Genomic DNA, 8382 nt, shown 5'->3' on the forward strand with positions numbered 1-8382 from the left:
AGTGATATTTGTTTGCAGTGTTCTTCCCTCCCCAAAGAACAACTGAACAAGCGAGCCTAAAAAAGTGACCACCACCGCCCCTTGTGTCAGGGCGGAAATTAGACAATGAAGAGACCAGCAAACAGAAGAAGCTAACATAAACAGAGGGAACCGCTTTGGAAGGGGCAGGTGCAATAGATTGAAACCCTGTAGTTAGCACCAACTACATAGGAAGGGGCCTATAGACAGTGAGAAGTACAAGCCAGACCAAGGAACTATCTGAAAATGAACTGACCCCACACTGTCCACAATAGCTCCAGGAAAGTCTTAGATATATTTTTACTATTATCATTTTTTAAATTAAAAAAAAAAATTTGTTTTATTTTATTTATTTTTTGTTATTTTTAAGTCCCCATTACTCCTTTAATTTTCATTTTTATAATCTACTATTACCTTGCAAAAAAAAAAGATAGACCCTATTTTTAAAGCAAACTTCATATATATATATATATTTTATAATTTCTGTGACTTTTTCTTTTGTTGTTTTTTTTTTTTTTTGCTTTCATTTTTTTTTTTTTAATATTGTATTTTTGAGGATCTAACCTCTACTCAAGATTTTTAATCTTTGCTTTTTGGTATTTGTTATCAACTTTGTACCTTTAAGAACCCAATCTTCAGTACCCATTTTTACTTGGGAGGAAGATCACTGGCCTGATTGCTCTCTCCTTCTTTTGACTCTCCTTTTTCTTCACCAGGTTGCCTCTATCTCCCCCCTCCCCTTTTTCTTCTCTGCCCAACAAGGTGAATCTCTTTGTGTGTTCCGGGCTGTGGAGAACACTTCAGTTCAGTTCAGTTGCTCAGTTGTGTCTGACTCTTTGCAACCCTATGAATCACAGCACACCAGGCCTGCCTGTCCATCTCCAACTCCCGGAGTTCACTCAGACTCACGTCCATCGGGTCAGTGATGCCCTCCATCCATCTCATCCTCTGTGGTCCCCTTCTCCTCCTGCCCCCAATCCCTCCTAGCATCAGAGTCTTTTCCAATGAGTCAACTCTTCGCATGAGGTGGCCAAAGTACTGGAGTTTCAGCTTTAACATCATTCCTTCCAAAGAAATCCCAGAGCTGATCTCCTTCAGAATGGACTGGTTGGATCTCCTTGCAGTCCAAGGGACTCTCAAGTCTTCTCCAACACCACAGTTCAAAAGCATCAATTCTTCGGTGCTCAGCCTTCTTCACAGTCCAACTCTCAAATCCATACATGACCACTGGAAAAACCACAGCCTTGACTAGACAGACCTTTGTAGGGAACTGATTACTGGCTGGATCTGTCTTGCTCTTTTTTATTCCCCCTTTTATCCTTCTGGCCACCTCTGTCTCCTTCCTCCCTCGTCTCTTCTCTGTGTAACTCCTGGAACATCTCTGAGGGACCCAGAGTGTGGAGAGTATATAAGGAAGTGATTACTGGCTAGCTTGCTCTTGCCCCTTTTGATTCCCCCTCTATCCTCCTGGTCACCTCTATCTCCCTCCTCCCTCTTCTCTTCTCCTTTTAACTCTGTGTACCACTCTAGGTGTCCCTCACTGTGGAGAAACTTTTCATCAGTAACCTAGATGTTTTATCATCAGTACTGTACAGATGGAGAAGTCTTGAGGCTACTGTAAGAATTAGACTAAAAACCAGGGGCAGGAGGCTTAAGTCCAAATCCTGAGAACACCAGAGAACTCCTGAATCCAGGGAACATTAATTGATAGGAGCTCATCAAACACCTCCATACGTACACTGAAACCAAGCACCACCCAAGGGCCAACAAGTTCCAGAGCAAGACATACCACACAAATTCTCCAGCAACACAGGAACGTAACTCTGAGCCTCAATGTACAGGCTGCCCAAAGTCACACCAAACCCACTGACATCTCAAAACTCATTACTGGTCATTTCATTGCACTCCAGAGAGAAGTAATCCAGCTCCATCCACCAGAACACCGACACAAGCTTCCCTAACCAGGGAACCTTGCCAAGCCACCCGTCCAGCCCCACCCACATGAAGAACCTCCACAATAAAGAGGAACCACCAAATGTGAGAATACAGAAAGGCCATCCAAAACACAGCAATATAAACAAGATGAAAAGGCAGAGAACTACCCAGCAGGTAAAGGAACAGGACAAATGCCCACCAAACCAAACAAAAGAGGAAGAGATAGGAAACTACCTGATAAAGAATTCTGAATAATGATAGTGAAAATGATCCAAAATCTTGAAAACAAATTGGAGTTACAGATAAATAGCCTGGAGAGAAGGATCAAGAAGATGCAAGAAAGGTTTAACAAGGACCTAAAAGAGTCAATATATAATCAATAATACAATAAATGAGATCAAAAACATTCTGGAGGGAACAAACGGTAGAATAACAGAGGCAGAAGACAGGATAAGTAGGGTAGAAGATAGATAGTGAATAGTGATCGTGAAATCGCTCAGTCGTGTCGGACTCTTTGTGACCCCACGGACAGTAGCCAACCGGGCTCCTCCGTCCATGGGATTTTCCAGGCAAGAATTCTGGAGCGGGTTGCCATTTCTGGTAGATATAAATGAAACAGAGGAAAAAAGTAAAAGGAATTAAAAGAAATGTGGACAACCTCAGAGACCTCTGGGACAATGTGAAATGCCCCAATATTCGAGTCATAGGAGTCCCAGAAGCAGAAGACAAAAAGAAAGACCATGAGAAAATACTCGAGGAGATAATACTTGAAAACTTCCCTAAAATGGGGAAGGATAATCATCCTAGTCCAAGAAAACCAGAGAGTCCCAAACAGGATAAACCCAAGGCGAAACACCACAAGACACATATTAATCAAACTAACAAAGATCAAACACAAAGAAGACATATTAAAAGCAGCAAGGGAAAGACAACAAATAACACAAGGGGATTCCCATAACAATAACAGCTGATCGTTCAATAGAAACACTTCAGGCCAGGAGGGAATGGCAGGACATACTTAAAGTGATGAAAGAAAATAACCTACAGCCCAGATTACTATACCCAGCAAGGATCTCATTTAAATATGAAGGAGAAATCAAAGGCTTTAATTTCAGTTCAGTCGCTCAGTCGTGGCTCATTCTTTGCGATCCCATGAATTGCAGCACACCAGGCAGGCCTCCCTGTCCATCACCAACTCCCGCAGTTCACTCAAACTCACGTCCATCGAGTCAGTGATGCCATCCAGCCATCTCATCCTCTGTGGTCCCCTTCTCCTCCTGCCCCCAATCCCTCTCAGCATCAGAGTCTTTTCCAATGAGTCAACTCTTCACATGAGGTGACCAAAGTACTGGAGTTTCAGCTTTAGCATCATTCCTTCCAAAGAACACCCAGGACTGATCTCTTTTAGAATGGACTGGTTGGATCTCCTTGGAGTCCAAGGGATTCTCAAGAGTCTTCTCCAACACCTCAGTTCAAAAGCATCAATGCTGGAGAGGGTGTGGAGAAAAGGGAACCCTCTTTCACTGTTGGTGAGAATGCAAACTATTACAACCACTATGGAGAACAGTGTGGAGATTCCTTAAAAATTTGGAAACAGAACTGCCATATAACCCAACAATCCCACTGCTGGGCATACACACTGAGGAAACCAGAATCCAAAGAGACACGTGTACCCCAATGTTCATTACAGCACTGTTTATAATAGCCAGGACCTGGAAGCAACCTAGATGTCCATCAGCAGATGAATGGATGAGAAAGCCGTGGAACATATACACAATGGAATATTACTCAGCCATTAAAAAGAATACATTTGAATCCGTTCTAATGAGGTGGATGAAACTGGAGCCTATTATACAGAGTGAAGTAAGCCAGAAAGAAAACCACCAATACAGTATACTAATGCATATATATGGAATTTAGAAGGAAGGTAACGATAACCTTGTATGCGAGACAGCAAAAGAGACACAGATGTATAGAACAATCTTTTGGACTCTGTGCGAGAGGGCGAGGGTGGAATGATATGGGAGAATGGCATTGAAACATGTAAAATATATGTGAAATGAATCTCCAGCCCAGGTTTGATGCATGATACAGGGTGCTCGGGGCTGGTGCACTGTGATGACCCAGAGGGATGGCCTGGGGAGGGCGGTGGGAGGGGGATTCAGGATGGGGAACTCATGTACACTCATGGCAGATTCAAATCAGTGTATGGCAAAACCAATACAATATTGTAAAGTAAAATAAATAAATTAATTTAAAAAAGGACCTGTCATGGAGATATAATATACAGCACGGGAATTGTAGTTAATGTTATTGTATTACTTTGTATGGTGGCACAGGACAACTAAACTTATTGTTGTAGTCACTGCACAATGTATACAAATGACGAATCATGAGTTGTACACCTAAAACCAGTGTAATATTCTATGTCAACTATACATCAATAACATTACAAACAAAAATAACAAAATTAAAATAAAAGAAAATTAGAGATACCAAGGGAACGTCTCATGCAAAGATGGGCACAATAAAGGACAGAAATGGTAGGGACCTAACATAAGCAGAAGACATTAAGAAGAAGTGGCAAGAATACACAGAAGAACTATACAAAAACATTCTTCATGACCCAGATAACCATGATGGTGTGATCACTCACTTGGAACCAGACATCCTGGAATGTGAAGTCAAGTGGGACTTAGGAAGCATCGCTTCCTACAAAGCTAGTGTAAGTGATGGAATTCCAGTTGAGCTATTTCAAATCCTGAAAGATGATGCTGTGAAAGTGCTGCACTCAATATGCCAGCAAATTTGGAAAACTCAGCAGTGGCCACAGGACTGGGAAAGGTCAGTTTTCATTCCAATCTCAAAGAAAGGCAATGCCAAAGAATGCTCAAACTACCATACAGTTGCACTCATCTCACATGCTAGTAAACTAATGCTCAAAATTCTCCAAGCCAGGCTTCAACAGTGCGTGAATGATGAACTTCCAACAAGAGATCAAAGAGCCAACATCCGTTGGATCATCAAAAAAACAAGAGAGTTCCAGATAAACATCTATTTCTGCTTTAATGACTATGCCAAAGCCTTTGACTTTGTGGATCACAAAAAACTGTGGAAAATTCTTCAAGAGATGGGAATACCAGACCACCTAACCTGCTTCCTGAGAAATCTGTTTGCTGGTCAGGAAGCAACATTTAGAACTGGACAAGGAACAAGACTGGTTTCAAATCAGGAAAGGAGTTTGTCAAGGCTGTATATTCTCACCCTGCTTATTTAACTTACATGCAGAGTACATCATGAGAAACACTGGGCTGGATGAAGCACAAGCTGGAATCAAGATTGCCAGGAGAAATATCAATAACCTCAGATATGCAGATGACACCACCTTTATGGCAGAAAGTGACGAAGAAATAAAGAGCCTCTTGAAGAAAGTGAAAGAGGAGAGTGAAAAAGTTGGCTTAAAACTCAACATTCAGAAAATTAAGATCATGGCATCTGGTCCCATCACTTCATGGCAAATAGATGGGGAAACAGTGGAAACGGTGGCAGACTTTATTTTTGGGGGCTCCAAAATCACTGCAGATGGTGATTGCAGCCATGAAATTAAAAGACGCTTGTTCCTTGGAAGAAAAGTTATGACCAACCTAGACAGCATATTACAAAGCAGAGACATTACTTTGCCAACAAAGGTTCGTCTAGTCAAAGCTCTGGTTTTTCCAGTAGGCATGTATGAATGTGAGAGTTGGAGGATAAAAGCTGAGTGCAGAAGAATCAATGCTTTTGAACTGTGATGTTGGAGAAGACTCTTGAGAGTCCCTTGGACTGCAAGGAGATCCAAGCAGCCCATCCTAAAGGAAATCAGTCCTGAATATTCATTGAAAGGACTGATGCTGAAGCTGAAACTCCAATACTTTGGCCACCTGATGGGAAGAACTGACTCATTGGAAAAGACCCTGATGCTCGGAAAGATTGAAGGCAGGAGGCGACGGGGATGGAAGAGGATGAAATGGTTGGATGGCGTCACCGACTCAATGGACATAAGTTTGAGTAAATTCCGGGAGTTGGCGATGGACAGGGAGGCCTGGCGTACTGCAGTCCATGGGATTGCAAAGAGTCAAACACGACTTAGCAACTGAACTGAACTGAACAGAACACATTCTCATGTGCACACGGAACATTCTCCACAAAACAAGTCTCAGTACATTTAAGAAAACTGAAATGGTATCAAGCATCTTTTCCAACTACAATGCTGTGGGACTACAAATCAACTACAAGGAAAAAAGCTTAAAAAAACACAAACACATGGAGGCTAAACAAAATGCTACCGAACAATGAATGAGTCATTGAAGAAAAAAAAAAACAAAAAACGGCAACAAACGAAAATGAAAACACAATAATCCAAAATCTATGAGATGCACTAAAAGCAGTTTTCAGAGGGAGGTTTGTAGTAATTCAAGCTTTCCTCAGGAAATAAGAAAAATCTCACATAAGCAACCTAACTGCACACCTAAAGGAACTAGAAAAAGGAGAACTAACAAAACCTAAAGCTAGTACAAGGGGGAAATCACAAAAATCAGAGAAGAAATAAATGAAATATATTTTAAAATATATAAAATAGCAATGCAAATAAGAGTTGATTCTTTGAAAAAGTAAATAAAATTAATAAATCTTTAGCCAGACTCATCAAGAAAAAGAGGGTCCAAATCGATAAAATCAGAAATGAAAAAGAAAGTTACAATCAACACCACAGAAATACAAAGGATCATAAGAGACTACTATGAACAATTAATTAGACATCAATAAAATGGATAACCTAGAAGAAATTAACAAATTCCTAGAAATGTATAGTCTACCAAGACTGAAGCAAGAAGCAATAGAAAATTTGAACAAATCAATTACTAGTAATGAAACTGAATTGGAAAATTAAAAGGATGTATTTATTTTACAGCAGCAAGAATATAGCCAATATCTTATAATAACTTTAAATGAAGAATAATCTACAAAAATTTTCAGTCAGTATGTTGCACATCTGAAACTAATAGAATATTTGAAATCAACTACACCTCAATAAAACAGACATCACTAATCATGAGAGAAATGCAAACCAAAACTACAATGAGATATCACCTCACACATGTCAGAATGGCTATCATCAAAAAGACTACAAATAACAAATGTTGGTAAGCTTGTGGAGAAAAGAGAACACTTGCACACTGTTGGTGGGAATGCAAATTGGTGCAGCCACTGTAGAAAACAGTATGGAGGTTTCTCAAAAAGTTAAAAACAGAACTACCGTATGACCCCGAAATTTCAATCCCGGGTATATATCTAAAAAAAAAGAAAAGCTAATCCCAAAAGATACATGCACCCCAATGTTCATACCAGCATTATTCACGACAGCCAAGATATGGAAGGAACGTTAAGTGTCCATCAACATAGGCATGGATAAAGAAGATATGGTATATACATACAACAGAATACTGCTGCTAAGTCACTTCAGTCGTGTCCGACTCTGTGTGATCCAATAAACGGCAGCCCACCAGGCTCCCCTGTCCCTGGGATTCTCCAGGCAAGAACACTGGAGTGGGTTGCCATTTCCTCCTCCAATGCATGAAAGTGAAAAGTCAAAGTGAAGTTGCTCAGTTGTATCCAACTCTCAGTGACCCCATGGACTGCAGCCTACCAGGCTCCTCCGTCCATGGGATTTTCCAGGCAAGAGTACTAGAGTGGGGTGCCATTGCCTTCTCCAGAATACTACTCAACATTAAAAAGAATGAAATTTTGCCATCTGCAACAACATGGATGGACTTGGAGGGTATTATGCTCAGTGAAATAAATAAGTAGCACAGAGAAAGGCAGACAGTGTATGATGCCACTTATATGTGGAATCTAAAAATGAAAACAAACTATTGAATATAACAAAAAAATAAGCCTCACAGATATAGAGAATAAACTAGTGGTTACCAGTGAGAAGAGACAGGAGAGAGGGACAAGATAGGGGTCGTGGATTAATAAGTACAAACTACTATGTATAAAATAAATAAGCTACAAGGATACCTTGTACAGCACAGGGAATACAGCCAGTATTTCATAAGAACTATAGTGGAGTACAACCTTTAAAAATTGCAAATCACTATGTTGTACACCTAAAACATATAATATCGTATATCAACTATTCCTCAATTTTTTAAAAAAGATAACTTTAAAGTCTCCACCAAAAATCTATTAGAACTAATAAATGAATTCAGTACAGTTTCAGGATTCAAGATTAATATATAGAAATGTGCTGCTTTTTCTCTATACACTTAATAATAAGCTATCAGAGGAAGCAAGAAAACAATCCCATTTAAAATAGCATTAAAAAGAGTAAAATTTTAAATAGCATTATACCTAAGAATAATCTTAACCAAGGAGGTTTGGTTTCACCAA

This window comes from Bos mutus, chromosome X, assembly GCF_027580195.1.
Source record: "Bos mutus isolate GX-2022 chromosome X, NWIPB_WYAK_1.1, whole genome shotgun sequence".
Taxonomy (NCBI): Eukaryota; Metazoa; Chordata; class Mammalia; order Artiodactyla; family Bovidae; genus Bos; species Bos mutus.